The sequence below is a fragment of the Camelus ferus genome, chromosome 3 (assembly GCF_009834535.1).
Source record: "Camelus ferus isolate YT-003-E chromosome 3, BCGSAC_Cfer_1.0, whole genome shotgun sequence".
In the NCBI taxonomy this organism is placed as follows: domain Eukaryota; kingdom Metazoa; phylum Chordata; class Mammalia; order Artiodactyla; family Camelidae; genus Camelus; species Camelus ferus.
Genome location: NC_045698.1, coordinates 45,618,779 through 45,633,438, shown reverse-complemented (window position 1 = coordinate 45,633,438; position 14,660 = coordinate 45,618,779). Strand labels below are relative to the sequence as shown.

The 14,660-nt window shown below is 45.3% G+C and overlaps 1 protein-coding gene across 1 annotated transcript in view; it reads right to left on the bottom strand.

The window, feature by feature from the left end:
- PIK3R1 (phosphoinositide-3-kinase regulatory subunit 1) overlaps positions 1 to 9,588 on the bottom strand; it is an 82,995-nt gene extending 73,407 nt beyond the window's left edge. The window contains exon 1 of the mRNA XM_032473519.1: positions 9,452 to 9,588. The gene's annotated coding sequence lies outside the window, so the exon portion shown is untranslated. The remainder of the gene's footprint in view (positions 1 to 9,451) is intronic.
- Between the last annotated feature and the right edge of the window lie 5,072 nt (positions 9,589 to 14,660).

Sequence of the window (14,660 nt, the reverse complement as noted above, 5' to 3'; positions counted from 1 at the left end):
GAAGAGCCTCAGCCAATGGGCGTGCAGGAGGGACTGGTGTCGGCACAGGGCAGGAAAGCTGTGAAGGGGGTTTTGCAGCCGTCTGGGCACATGGCCACGAAGGCACGACCTAAAGTGGTAGCAGAAGGTGTGGAAAGTTTAGGGCTGAAGGTGGAGACACCTCAGAGAAGCACGTGTGGGATGTGGTAATGCTGAAAAATGGGTCAAAAGGTGTCTGATCCTGAGTTCCAGAGAAGAACATAGCTGTTACCAGTGTCAGGCAAAGGGGCGCCAGGAGGTCTGATGGGCTTGGGGGATGCCAGGCACCAACCACAAATGGGCTGGTAGGTTGAAAACCTAGTCTGTGACTCAGAAGAGGGAACATACTTGAGATCTGGTGATCAGCTGCAAAGGAGGCAAGGCCAAACTCAATGGAACAGAGGAACTCACAGGAAAAACATTAAAAGTTAAAAAAAAAAAGAATAAAAGATCCAAAGACCAAACATTGAGGCTCAGTGAACGCCACTGGGAAGGGAAAGTCAAGGTCTGGAGACAATGTTGCATCCTGGAAAGAAGAGACAAGAGGGTTCAGGTAAGAAAAGGTGATCACTAAGACTAAAGGGGAAACTGAGGCAGGGCTAGGTCATCTGGGGCTCTGTCCATCGTGGAATCATCAAGGACTTGAGAAAGCCAACTCTAGGAGTCCTGATGTAAGGAACCAGAGTTTTAGGAATTAAGGAATTGAAGAGAAAGTAGGGATGGTTATTGCAGATTATTCTATGAAGACAGCTCAACTCAGGGGGAAATGGGAAAAGAAAGTTTTTTTCTTTTTCATTTTTTAACATAGGGGAGGCAGAGGGATGAGAGAGTCAAAGGCTCTCCGAGTTGGCAGTGGCTTGAACAGCATGGAACAGCGAGCACACGGACATGCACTGCACCCCGGTGGTTTCTCAACGTTATCTTTGTTGTAAAGAGTAAAAGCAAACTAAAGGTTTCAGTTAAGCTGGCTGAACAATAAAGCAATAAAAACAATAGCCCTACAATTTCACTGAGCTATGTCAAAGAGAGCTTTTCTAGGTTTTAAAGAGTGGAACCCTTTAGAAGTTTAATATTATAGGCACTCTGCAGTGTAGGCATCTTAAGAAGCAAAATCTAATCGCAGATTAATTGTTCTGCTGGCATTCAGAAGTGTAACGCATTCAGCCTTACATGGCTAAAGCCTCTTAGCTGTAATACAATAAAGCTCTTAGGAGAGTTACATATTAAAAGAAGCAAAAACAAACACTGGAGGTCTTTGTGTAGCAAGAATATTAATTTGGGATAGTACTCTACTTTGTATTTCAGTCATTAGAGAAAAAAATTAAAGCAGCCAGCAGAACATATGAGAAAAATAAACTATGTTATGTTTGAAGACAACCCCTCCTTTTGATATATCCAGAATCACATTAGATATTCACTGCATAAATTCACACAAAAGTGTAGAACTAGCAAATCCCATTTTTAGTACTAATGTGCTCTGTTACAAATGAGACACAGAACTCTAAAGAACATGCCAATTTGCATATCCCTAAATGCCTGGAAACCAGGCAATATGCCTAAGAATAATTTAATTCCTCCAAATCTGCCTTGAAATTTTTGTTAGCTTTTCCTGGCAATGTATGTCTTTTTGAGGGAAAAAAAATCCTCCACTAGGAGGCTGGGTAGATCTTTCTGCCAGCTGCTTCCTATGGCTCCCTCTATTTCAACAACCCAGTAGGCCAGTTTGGTGAGATTCTTAACAGGATGGGAAGTATAATGATCTCCCTCTCTCCCTCCTTCTCTGCCCAGCCCCCATCCCTCCTCTCCCTCCTACACAGCCCTCAGCCACCTCCAAGTCCTGCTCACAGCACACTTATGTCACCAGGGGATACCATGGTAAGAAAAGGCTCCAGGTCTGCTCAAGGTTTTACAAATCTGAAACCTGTGTTTACGTCAACCTGAGGCTAAATCCCTGCAAAGAGATAAAGAACCCTGAGGAAGACTCTAACAAGGCCAGACTCCAGAACAGCAATCCCCACCAGGCGTGCCAGAGACCCACCTGTCTCTACAAAGTCCCCCTCCTCCCCAACCCCACCGTTTTTAAGAACCTTACTTTCTGTGTAAGACCCCTGTGAAGAACTCTGGGCCTTAACTGACAAAAAGAATCCCACACCTTCTATGACTCCAGGACTGTAAGCAGAACACACTGTTCTTGTCTTCTGAGACTCCACAACCAAGGCCGGGAAGACCAATCAAAATGATGCCAGGTCGGCAGTGATTCAGTGCTAGTTAAGTGGCTGGAAAGCAATTAAGAGGAGCCCATTCAGAGGGAGAGCTGTCTAGCCATTTGCGTGGTAACTGGAGTGCATCCTATGGTGAGGGACAGAGAGGCCTGGGCAAGAGGGAGGAGCCAGATGCCCCTGCCCTGCTGCACACGGTACACTTTCTACACACAGCCAAGCCTGTTTCAATGACTGTCACTATCATGGTCATCATCTAATATTAGAAGTTATAGTAGTATTAACTTATTCCATCATCATCATCATTGAATATTTATGTGCATTATGTTTGGTACTCAAGACAACTCATGAGTCGGGTACTACCAAAACTCTCACTTTACAGAGGAGGAAACTGAGGGGCAGAGAGTTTATAGCGTCTTGGTCATGGTAACACTCAGCTACTGAGAGGTGGAACTAGAGTTCAGATCCAGGCAGTCGGGCTCCAGAAGCACCACTTTTAACACCACAGAAACCTACTGCCCAAACTTAACTTGCCTGGACAGCCCACGGACAGCTCGGATGTGTCCCTGGGGTCAACTATGCAGGTTCCTCGCCTGCACACTCTGACCTCTGAGAGTGACCCTGAACGTTTGCCTTTCACTCTCTGTGACAGTGGCCTTACTGAGAGCGTTTGTGGCTCTCTCACAAAAACACCTGCACAGAAGGCAGCCATTATAACTTGGCAGCAGTCCCCTCAAGTCCGAGACCCAGCATCTTGGGCCATGTAAATTTTCTTCCAAAGAGGCTTCATTAAAATGCCTCCTTGCCAAAGAAGTCCATCAAGTGGTGAATAAAAGAATACCGGACCCATCACTTCTGGAAGGCTGCCCACTTCTGCTACCTGTATTCCTCTTGGCATCTGTGCCCCTCTGCCACTGTCCCAGGCCCCTCACTGCACAACTTCTAACTCAGCTCCTCCTCAGGGAGCTATGAAGCACCAACCCACAGTCACAAGGGCTACCACAGTTAGGAGGCAGGCAGGTTCTCTTTTCTCTCACCCTCCACTTCTCCCTCGCTCGGCAGCAGACTGCAGCCTGGGGTGCTGGCAGTGCCCGTATTACTGTACTGTGAGCAACCCGCAGTCGAAACTCTGTGCTGCCCAGATTCACAAGCTTGCACCTCTAATCTCTCTGGCTACATATGCCTGTCCATTAAACTATTTCCACCCAGCTCCAACAGAATTATTTCCACAGTCAAGGTTTTTATTTGTGGATAATATCCACCATTCATAATTTAATGTTTACAAATAACCAAGGCAATTTTATGATACAGGCTCCAAGCTAGTGCATGCCTAAGATACTGTAACAAAAGGTCTAAAAGGCATCCTATGAACAAATAACAAATTAACTTATTCTTATTTGACATCATATGCAACAGTCCAAAAGTTCCTTCACCACATTATTTTGCTCCAGTTTCTCAACCCTAAAGACTGCCTGCAATACCATTGATCGGAGGATAGATTTTTCTCTTTCAGCTAAAATACTGAGTAATTCTCATTCTGTTCCTCAAAATAAAGCTGTTTCAGATGCCCAACAAGTAGCAATCCATGACTTCTTATTGTACAACTGACTGAAAGTAAATTTTCAATTTAACCTTCTAACCCTCAGGCATTGGGCAGAGAACCAAACAAAATTCTTTGAAATGTCTTCTGACTTTGTTGACTTACTCATTCCCCTTTTACAAAGGACAAGGCTTTAGCAAACTTGGTGGGGAGGCAGGAATGCAGGATATTTTCCGATCACATTAAATAATTCAAGAATATATCCTGTGTGATTTGATCCTGCCATGAAATTAGGAGTCCCAGACGAAATGGACCTTTAATCCAGCTGCAAAGCTATGGAGTGGTTCCTGGCTCCCTGGTCCTACATTTTATCTCTCCATCATCAGTGTGGTAGCTCTGAGTAGGGCAAGCCCCCACCTTAATTCACAGTCTTAAGAACAAAAATTTTTTTAATCTTTCCACCTTTCAAATATGGTGTTGTGAAAATCATGAAAACCAAACTGAACAAAGTTAAAACTAAACATCTACTAAATATAATGAATTTCAGCCTAAAATGATGGGCTTAGGGTAAAATTTCATGGGATGTGAAGTCTATCTCAATTAAAACAAAATAAAATGACGGGCTACGATGAAGGCTTGTGGCTTCCCAAAGTCACAGTCCTCAAATATCTACATTCATTTTCAAACTAACCAGAATGTGTCTGGGGCTGCTGTGCTCAGGGCTGGGTCTGCACCACAGGGAAGTAGAGAGTCTAGGCCACAACTCCTTCTGGCAAGCCCCCTGGAGGTGGGGGGACATGAGGGGACAGGACAAGTTCCAGCCAAACAGCAAGGCTTCTCCAGAAAGCCAAGTAAGTGGTGGGATGGCACTGAGCACTGCAGGAGGGGCAGAGAGACCGAGGCCCAGCTGGAGGCAGCTCTCAGGCTGAGTGGTCATCATCGGGAGGCTGCGGCTTCCAGGCCTGAGAAACACATCCCATCACCCGGAAGAGGCCATGGGGTGGACCATTCCCACTCTCTGCACCAGCATGGTGAAGAGGCCCTGAGGCGGCGGCTGTGGAATTAGTGGACGGAAGGAGATGATCCCAAGTCCCTCCTCTTGTGAAGAAACAATGCTATTGTGTAAAATTCTTAAGGTGAGCACAAGCACTGGGCTTCACACTCAGATGGTTGTCCCCACTGGTGCCTAGATTTTTTAACCTTCGGCAAGTTACTGAAACCTCTTTGTGCCACCATTTTATCATCTATGAGGCAGATGCAATAAGCAAATTTACACCTCAGAGGTTTATTACGAGGATTAAAGAAAATTATTTATACAAAGATTTAGCTCTATGCTCGCTAATTAGAGCTTACTATAATTAACACCAACAGAGTGATTACGAAGGGCCAGGCACAGTCCTCTGAGTTTTGCACATATCAATTCATTAATGCTTACACCCATCCTAGGTACAATTATTATCTCCATTTTACAGATGGGAAAACATGAACAGAGAAGTTAAATGATTTGTCTTAAGTTCCACAGCTAGTAAATTGCAGCCATGGTCTTAGGAGCAGTATTATTACTACTACCATTACTATTAGTATTGAATGCCACTTCCTGCCACCTCATAGTCAGTATCCTGTAGTAATCTATAATGAAAAAAATATGAAAAGGAATATATGTATGTATATGTATGACTGAAACATTATACTGTACACCAGAAATTGATGCAACATTGTAAACTGACTATACTTCAATTTAAAAAAATAGAAAAAATTAAAAAAAAAAACCCAGAACACTTGTCAGGAATTTTCTTTTGCACTGCTTCTAAGTGCTGCAAAGTGTACTAAAAGAATCCTGAAGTTAGCCAAAATAAAACTAGGCTCTGCTGTTTCCTTAACTCCTTTTCAAGGTAAATTGACGGACAGATAAGGGCTGCTTGTGGACTTTGCCCATCTAGTCCTGGAGGCAGAGGGTGGCTCTAGAGAGGTCCGGGCAAGAGAGACCTGGGAGGGGCCAGGGCTGTGGGAGAGGGTGGTGTGACGCAGGGGGTGGAGTCAGGGGACAACATTCCTCTCAGGCAGGGTTTGGTGGCTGCTCCCTAGCTGGCCTCAAAGAGAAAAGTTGACAGCACTAATGCAACCCTGCAGGGACTGAAGGCAGCTGAGTCCTCTGTTATAGTCCTAACTCTTGGGGCTGAGCCCCGGGTTTGGGTCCGGACCACAGGGGGCATCCAGCGAGGAAGGAGAGAGGCAAAGCACTCCCGCCAGGCACCGCACTGCATTCACCAGCTCTGCCCACTGGTGGAGTCTCCTCACACTTCTGCCAGAACCCTGTGACTTCAATGCTCTCTGCGGGGACTGTTAACATGAAAACTATATTGACTACACTTGCCTGTGGGTACGTATTCAATTTACTTTAAGGGGAACAATGCTGGGAGGATAAAATCTCCAAAGATGCTTCAATAGTAGGATTTTTTTTTAATTTAGCAAAAGATATACTATATTCATTTTATCCTTTCAAATAAGCAAACAAAAAAAACCCTAACATCACTCCAACAGACACATTTAGGAGTAATTACATAGTCTATTTTCAGCTCATTTGGCATAATGTACATGAAATGGTCTTTAATTGCCACTCTTTTAAGCAAATAATTCCAATAAGTGCTGGCAGAATCATGGCAGGTAATCACATTAGGGTGTAGGTGGAGGAGGCAGAAGGAAAAAAGCAGTCAATAATACGAATATTTTAAAAATTGATTACAACCTAAGTTTTTTATTAAAAGCTCTTATATAATTTATATCATGCCTTCTAAGGTAAAAACTAAGTGATAACCCCTTCCTTCCAGGGATAAGTAACTTCTTGTCTTCTGAGGGCTTCACTAAGATGCTCCCTCCTCTTGCCTTCCTTGGCAAATCCCTGTGTCTTCCAAAAGATGAAGAGCTGTGGGGAGCCCGCCTAAAATATAGAATGTACTGCAAAAAGCACTTCCCTTTTTCTTCTGCATTGTGTACACCTCAATTGTGGGAGTATTAAAAGCAAAACACCAAATGCAAACATTATCTCAGCTTTCTATATTCTACTTGACCATGAAATCATTTTTTTCCAACCTCCTCATTTACCACCTCTTTATTCAATAAAACCCATTTTGCCTATCACAAAATGCAAACACAATGCAAGCTGAACTAGAATTGTTACTGTTTTAATGAGCATGTGGACCATCTTTCTGAGTGGATGCCTTTTTAGAATACTCCCTTGAACCACCTAAGAAAAAAAGAAGATTTTTGACCAACATACTAGCCTAAGAATTACACACAGTCATGGAAGATTTTAATTAAAGGTCTGGGCAACACTTTTAACACAAAATTTGCATAAGGGGAGCAGGCTTGTGCTGAAGATACAAAACCCTTCAAAAAATAGCCGCGGTGCACTTAACATTTCCAGCAGATAAATGCATACTACCATCACCAAGTCAATATTCATCACTTGTGACTTATTGTACGACTTGTTTCCCAAAACCAACTTTACACTGTGGGGGCTTACTGTTCTTAATAAATTTAAATTTCAAGAAATAACTATAGAAAGACAATATAATTAATCAATGGGAAGTGAAATGCTTTTTCATACTGGCCATTAGCATCACAGAGGTGAAAAAAGAGTGATATCATTTTACAAAAGCAGATAAAATAGCAGATAGTAGTGTGTACAATGTAAATATCTGTTATGCAACTGACAAGCACAGGTCCCAAAATCAAGATGAAAGTTAAAAAGCAAATGCACATCACACTTTGAAAGTCAATATCAGATACATAAAACTTTCTTCCAATCACAAAAACCTGTACACTTTTAGGGAAAAAGTTCAGCTCTCTAGTTGCTAGCTGCAATTGGCATATGAAACTGAAGAGGCCAGCAGTGACATAACCCAACACTTCTGCAAGGCAGGGAGCCTCCTCCACTGGCCTTTCCAGTTTAAACCTTGATTCTGAACCAAACACACCTTTCCAAACTTTAGAGGGATTCTCCCCGCCCCCCACCCCAAAATCACCTAGGGTATTTCCTTTGTAATGTCAAAAACACTTGCTCTTCAAGTTTAAGTAACTTTTGTCCCTAAGAAAACTATCACCTACTGGTTTTTAAAAACTATTTCAAGAACAGTGCAATCTACCAAAATATTATGGGCAGGAGGGTGCCTTTTTTTTTTTTTTTTCTTTTTCAAAGATGTTTGTGGCCTCCTGGGCAAAAGTCACCAAATTCCCAATGATTTGCACCACTACTGATAGCCTGCCTCAGAAATAAACGTGTCCCTTTGCCAGCTAATACTTAATCTCTAAAGTTACCAAATGCAGCATAAGCTAATGAAACATTAAAAACCCATTCCACGTAACACCTGGGTAACTAACTTCGTGAATGTCCCACCTAACAACTAAAACTCCAACCTCATCACACTGAAATGACAATCTTATGCTACATTCAAAACCCGGAACTGCTTTATCCATTCGTACTTCGTACTGACTGACAAAGAGGAAAAAACTAGGGGGGTGGAGGGGGAGACCCTATCGCTTCTAAAGTCATAAAACCCCAAAATAAAGAGTCAGCTCATACTCAGATACCAACAGCGCTGCAGCTCCACCAGGGATTAACGGTAAAAGTGAGACCTTTCTGGTATTAAATGCTCCCAGACAAGAATCTTCCCAAATCCAGTTCACACACATTCTGCATTCAACACGTAACAGCCATTCCGCTCACACCCTTACATTTCATGCTAGAATTCTCGTTACCAAAGTACATTTCTGCACTCGAGTGGCTGGCCTGAGCTTTCCTGTTCTCTTTGTCTTGTGATCTGCGGGGCAGTTTCTGCCCTTGGGAAGTGAGCGTGAGAGCTGTGGTTTCCAGACAATTCCCCACGATCTCTCAGCACGGACTTGCACGCTCTCTCGCTCTCTCTAGCCGGCTCCATATTGCCGGGCAAGTCCCTCCAGTCTCGCCCCGGGTCACAAAAAGCTGGATTTCGGGCTGTTTCAAGACTCCATTAAATATGCCTCCAGTAACCTGCCCGGGCCCGGCCGGCACCACACGCTGGGTTAGGGCCACAGGGACCCGCCGCCCCGAGGCGCACTTCCCCCACCCCGGAAGAGGAGGGAAGCAAACTTCGGAGGGCGGGGGCTGGGGGCGACCTCCGGGGACCCCACCGCCCCGCCGGCCCCGGAGAAGGGCCCGGGCAGCCGCCCGGGTGCAGCCGGAGGCGCGGGGGAAGGCAATGCTCCTAAACGCTAACGCAAAGGCAGCGGCCAGGGCGCTCTCCTCTGCTGAAGGGCCCCGGAAAACGGCAGCAAGGTGACGGTAGGCACCCTTAGAAGTGTGCGGCGACGGAGGGGTGGCGGAAGCCCGAGGTCGCCTGCAACTGCGGGGACGAATGCACCCGGCGGCGTGCACAACCACCTCGAAAGACGACCGGGGAAACGGGAGCCGGGAAGTGGCCGAGAGCAAGCAGGACGCCGGCCGCGAGGGGGGCCCGCGGCTGCCCGGCGGGCAGGAGATGCAGGCGGCCGTGAGAACGGCGGGCGGCCCACCTTCCTCGGCTCCGCTGAGCAGGAGAAGCGACTGCTGGTGACAGGAAGAGAGCGGCGGTAGCCGCGCGCGCACACATCGCCTCCCCCTCCCGGGCACACACCCGGACCCGCTGCCGCCGCCTACCTCCCCAGCCGGCCGGCTTCCTTCCTCAGCGGGGCCCAGGCTGCAGCGGCGGCCTCCTGCGCGCACGGCTTCGACGTGCCCCTGACCCGGCTCCGACCCAACGGCCGTTCCCAACCCGAGCTTGCTGTCTCTGATCCGCTTGTCTGCCGCCCCGCCTGCGGGGGCTGCTTCCTCCAACTCCGCTCCAGCTGCTGGCGACTCCTCTCCGTGCGCCCGCAGCTCCAGCGCCAGACGCCGGCCCCGCCCCCGGCACCTCCCCGCGCGTCCCGCCCCCGGGCCCGCACCAACCAGCGCACGCGTCTCCGCCCCTCTCCGCTGGCACCGCGCCCTCCGCCGCTGCCATTCACAGAGCCGGCTTCCGAGCCGGCGGCCAGCGGGGCGGAGCTTCGGCCTTACCGACCCTTCCTGCCTTCGTGCTCGCCTTCCGCCCTCCAGCCCCGGGGATACCCTGGGCGGCCGGGCCGAGCGCTCTGGTCTGTGCCCGCCTGCGGCCAAGCCGGCTGCTGGGAGTCACCGGGACCAGAGGCGATGAGGCTGAGGGAGATGGACAAGTTCAGACTTAGAGGCTGCGTCTTTAATCGGAGTGAATAAACAAACTCAGCCCTTTTCGAGCCCCCAGGGCCCTAGCAGAGTGGCTGGGGCGGGGAGAACTCGGATTCCAGGCTCGCCAAAGAGGGGAGGCCCTGCAATTCCCGGCCTCGCCAGCACAGCCTCGGGAGTGGGCGGAAAAACCACGCCACCCCGCGTGGCGCCCGGGGGTGAAGGAACGGTGAAAGGGTGAACCGGAGGGACGAGCGCCCGCAGCCTGCCGCAAACTCCAGGAGCCTGGCACCGCCGCCACCCGGAGTCGGGCGGGCCTGCCAGAAGGGCACAGAGTTTTACGAGGAGGGCGCACGTTGTCTGATCCCTCCCAGTCCTGAGATGACAGAGCAAATGTAGGTTGCTCAGGCAGACCTCTGCCCCCCTGGTTGTTCGTGTGGTCGGTGGAGGAAGCTCACGTGAATTGTATGGTCCCTTAAATTTGTTAGTTTTCAAATGCAGATTCTTCAGCTAGTACTCATTACTTAAGTTGCTCAAGAAAAATCTGTTGTTGTTCAAACCTTCCGCTGACGGTAGGATAGGATGCCAGCACCCTGTGTTCCTCTTTCGCCCATTAAAACATTTAAGAGTCCGCTTTTTAAAAAAGCTCTTCCCAGATTCCTCCTCCTGCGGTTTTGAGACCTGCACCCGCCCAACCTACTTGCCCTAAAGCCCTTTTCCCAATTTCCTTGCAAGAATATTACTTATTTTTTTAACCAAGCACTTAGACTTAAACTTTGGATTTGGTGATTTATTTCTCTGGGCGTTGGAAATAGAGGAAAGAATATTCTGAAATTTATTGATTGTCCTTAAGAAATGTGATCATTTGTAGAGGTGACTCACATTCTAACGGACAAGTTAGTTCTACTTCAACTTATTCAGACCCTGACGTTTTTGTTATTCAAACATGTTTCTTGAAGTGGAGATACAAAAGTAGACAGCTACCTAAATGTTTAAGACTCTCACTTTATCTAAAGTAAATATGAAGTTTACCAAGCTACCTCATTCCCTCCCTACATTACACGTGAAATGTAGGACCTCATGTATTTTTTGTCTGAGCTTTGTAAATGAAATGAGGTGTCTCACCCTGCGACAGAATTACTTTGATTCAGTCCAGTAAGCTGAGACGTAATTGCTGTGATGTTTGCCGTATTTCCTTTAGGCTTGGGTCTGAAGAAACCTCACTAGCTGCCTCCTTTTACACAGGATGAGTTCCTGGAAAGACACTTAGGTGCTGCTACAGTGGGGTTCTCTTCCTCCCAAGCCTAAAAATAGCATGAAATCTTTAATCAAGCTTCCTTTTCTAGACAGCCTTCAGCAAATTATTTCCAGTATATGTGGTATTTTCTGAAATTTTTTCTATCATATTTCAACATATAAGTCCAAAGAGTGTTGCATGGAAGGTCAATAAGAGTTTCCATAAACTGAATCATTTTTGTCTTTGTTTTATCTCTGTTAAATTGGTAACTCCCTGCCATAACACTAACATTCAAATTTTTATTTACTTTCATTTTCTATTAATTTCTATGAAATAAGAAAAGCAAAAAGCACCAAAACAACCATATTCAAACTTAAAAACAAACTTTTTCTTTAATAAAATTTTACCTGGATTCCCAAAATGTAACTGTTAGAGAAGCCATGTGATGAGACCAAGGGAGTCTCTAGGTCTTTGGACCAGCCATGGCATTACCTCCTGGGAACTTGTTGGACATGCAAATTCTCTCTTTACTGAATCAGGCATGCTGGGGATGGAGCCTATGGATCTATTTTAATATGCCTTCCAAGTAGCACACTAGGGTTTGAGAACCACTGCTCCAGGCCTAGGGTATCTGGGAACACAAACTGAAACCTCTGCAATAAAATGCTCAAATATGTGCGCACACAGTACCGTTCAACCAGTAACAGCCAAACTGCCTGGCAGGCAGTGCCACCATCAAAGAACTCAAAATATCAGAGGAGGTATGGTTTGCCAAAGGGAGGGGGGTTGTCACTTATGACTGGTGACAGTAAAGGTGGCTTGGAAGGCAGACCCATGGGAAACAAGGGCCACTGAAAGCCCTTCAGTGACCACATCAAGCTGAGAAGTACTCTCCTCAAAGAAGACCAGTAGGACGTTCTCCTATACCACTATCACACCAGCTACTTCATTAACATGAGTGCTAGGACAAGCTTCCATTAGACCTGAAACCTAAGTCTGTAGTTTAGAGCTCAAAATCAACATAAAATAAAAACAAAAGCCTTTGAGCCCTCAAAGAGAGACCCATAGACTAGCAGCGTGGGCACCGAGGAGCTTGTTAGGCACGCAGAATCCCAGACCCAGACCTGCTGAATCACAATCTGCCGTTTCACAAGGTCCCCAAGTGACTCATATGCAAGTTAAACTTTGAGATACTCTTAAACAGGGGTCCTCAATTTTCGTTACACATTGGAAGTTGCCAAGGGGGGCTTATAAAAATCCCAGTGCCTGGATCACACACCAGGTGGATTATATCAAAATCTTTAAGAGCTGGAACACAGGCATCAGTAACTTTTAAAGTTCCTCATGTGATTCCAATGTCTGAAGCCAGATTTAAGAACTACTGTCTTGAGGGATCCAGGTAGGAAAGGTACAATCAGGAAAGCCAGCTGGAGAGAGACTGGAGCCCAAATGGCTGGTCTTAAATGGGGGCAGCTGGTACTAGAGTTTAGCTGACTGTTGGCCACACAGGAATGAGAGCTCAGATTTGCCAGGCCTTCCAATTTTCAAAGAGAAGCTGGAAATCCACATTTTTATGGGTAATTTCCCAATTATTAAATGCTGGCAATTCATTCAACATTTTTTGAGAGCTGGGTTAGGGCACAGAAGCGTTATGACCACCAGTTTATGGTTTTATGATGTTGTACATCATAAAATTAAGTGGGCCTAAAGGAAAAGAAAAAAAAAAAAAAAAAGGAAGGACACCCAAGAAGAGAACCAGCTTGTTCGAAGGTCAAACTGTTCATCTCAAGACTCATGTATTCTGAATCTTCTGCTCTCTATAATACCAAACGCTACAGGCATTCAGTAACTGCACATCGGTAATGGGTGAGATACCAGTGCTGCTGGCAACCCCGGAGCAAAATACTCTGGAGTCTTGCCCCATATTTTTATTTTCCCTATCTCCTGCCCTGATAACTGAAATGGGAGAAAAATCTATCTGTGTATTAGTTAGCTTAAAATTTTCCACTTTCTGTGAGTTAACCAGGTTAAATACATATTAAGCAAAACATGAAAAAAATTATTGGCTAAACAGAGTGAGAATTCAAAAGCCCAACAGTTCTAGAATTCTCATTAGGTTGTTTTTGAGCTTGTACATACTGTTAACCATGCTGAAGGATTAGAAGGAGAGGCAGCTTCCTGATCGGACCCCGAGAGCATGTCAGATCATAATCACCTATACTCAGAGTTCTCTTGTCATATCTATGGTCTGGGCATTCTTATCTCTTTCAGCTCTTCCGTCCTCCTACTTTGAGAATAAGACTAAAGAAATCAACTAGCATGAGATGGAAGACAATGAGCCACATTAGTGATAGTTTCAGTTAATTCTACTCAGTACCTGCTCTTAAAATCCCCTGTAATAAGAATCTGGACTTTTTAAAAAAAAAAAAAAGTTACAATACAATCTCAATTAATAAAATATGAAACATACAGAGAACACTTTGTGTAGTTATTTTCTGGACTGCAAGGGCCACTTTTATTTTTGTACAACTTCAGCAACTATGAGACTTCTGGTACATAGAGGACACTCAATAAGGGAGAAAGGTCTGGAGGGTGAAAAGGAGCTCAATGCGAAATTCTTATATTTGTGACTGTTAAAGCAACAGAAGGCAAGAGCTGTTCAGACAGAACTCTGAGGGTCTGATTAAGTCAGAGGCAGAACCAAGGACAGAGCAACAGGACGACCCATGCTGCCCGTCCACAAGTAGTGTGAAAACATTACCCGGCATGGAGCAACTGGAAGGCTGTGTGCAAGGAAAAATGAACCTTGACGCTGGTAACCCCCCATATAAAAAACTGACTGGAAATGGATCACAGACCTACATGTAGCTGAGATTTGACCTACAAATGTCTGAAAGAGAATACAGGTTTAGAAAAGATTGCCTACATATTAGGACAGAGAAAGCATGAATTATAAAAGGAAGAAAATCAATCAATTGGATATTATCAAAATTGGAAAACTTTACTCCTCAAAAAATACTGTTGTGAAAATTAAAAGCCACATCTTGGAGAAAATATTTGCAAAATATATATACAACAAAGGACTTATTCAGAATACGTTAGGAACTCTCACCATATAATAACTTTAAAAAGCAAACAACAGTTTTTAAAAATGGACAAAAGATTTGAACACTTTATCCAAGAATATATATGGATGGCAAATAAGCTCATCATCTTTAGTTATTAGGGAAGTGCAAATTAAAACCACAATGAGAAGGAATTCATTCAATTAGATACTTGTGTGCAATGTTCATAACAGCATTGTTCACAAGAGCCCAAAGCTGGAAACTACACATGTGTTCATGAAGAGACAAATGAGTGAACAAAATGTGGTACTGACAAACAATGAAATATTATTTGGCCATAAAAAGTAATGAAGTGCTGATACATGCT